Source organism: Carlito syrichta, unplaced genomic scaffold (assembly GCF_000164805.1).
Source record: "Carlito syrichta isolate Samal-C Ts95f unplaced genomic scaffold, Tarsius_syrichta-2.0.1 Scaffold306946, whole genome shotgun sequence".
Lineage (NCBI taxonomy): Eukaryota > Metazoa > Chordata > Mammalia > Primates > Tarsiidae > Carlito > Carlito syrichta.
In genome coordinates this window covers 630,645-631,839 of record NW_007251042.1, presented here as the reverse complement: position 1 = coordinate 631,839, position 1,195 = coordinate 630,645, and positions in this window count along the sequence as shown.

The window sequence follows — 1,195 nt, the reverse complement described above, 5'->3', positions numbered from 1 at the left end:
ACCCACCCACCCACCCCGCACTGGAAAACTATATTGAGTCAAACTGCAGACCTTCAAGAATGGAAACAGAAAACACAAAGGAAAGACTACTTCCTGTGGCCCATGCTCTGAACACCCCTACTCTTCCTTCCACTCCACCCTAGAAAGTCAGAACAAATTATACATATCTTCTACTCCAGGTCATTGTTTAGCTGCTCCCCCAAACAGCCCCTGAAACACTCAGGTTCACTTGAAGAAAGAGAATTCCTAGAAAGAAGGTCCTTGAGGAGCCAGCAATAACCTGCACAGGCTTCACTGCCTTCCCTTCTCTCTTCTAAGTCAGAGATGTACTTGTGGGTGAGGAGACCAACTCAGCCCAGAACTCCAGGTGGCTTGTAAGGACCCTGAATTCTGACTTTAGGAGACCTGAGGCAAGTCAGCTGCTTGCCTGACCTCAATCCTCTTCTTAGCCAAGGTAAGTTCCCTCTGCCAGGATCCTCACCATCCTTCATCTGAGATTCACCTGGCTATCCCTGAGTCTGCCTTCAGGACTTGGTTTACACATTAGCTCCTCCTGGAAGCCTTCCCTAAAACCCCATGTGCAGCTCTTCAGTGCAACTAATATTTGTTGGATGACGTAAAGGAAACAAGGGGACCATTCACATCACTTGGGTTCTGTAGAGGAGACCACAGGGAAGGACTGGAAGGTAAGGTGCAACCCTTACCTTCTTTTGTCAGTAAATCCACAGAATACGCCAACCTGAAAAGCACTACTCTTATTGATATTCAGCGTCCTGTGCAAAGAGGGAAAAGATCTTTTGTTTGCTTGCAGCAGGGAACACGTGTGCAGGATGCAAACTTCAAAAGACAGGAAAGGGTATACGAGACTGTAAGTGTTCCTCACCCCCCTCCCCCGTGTAGACGATTGCTGCTACTGTTTCTGGATTAGAAACTACTTTACAGACAGAGGTAATAAGGTGTTTAAGGACCGCGTGTGGTCAGGAGAAGAGGACTTTTCGAGTCAGTGTCGAAGGGAGAAAACGCCCCCGAGGTCCTCCTGCCTCTGCCACAGGCAGAGCCTCTAAGTCCTAGGCTAGAGCCAGAGGGTCGCCTGCAAGGGAAAATCCGCGGCAAGCCTGCGGCAGCGAAGCGGTTAACACGCCGGGCCCCGCCCTCCCAGCCGCCCCTTCCGGGCACAGGGGGGAGCGTCACGTCA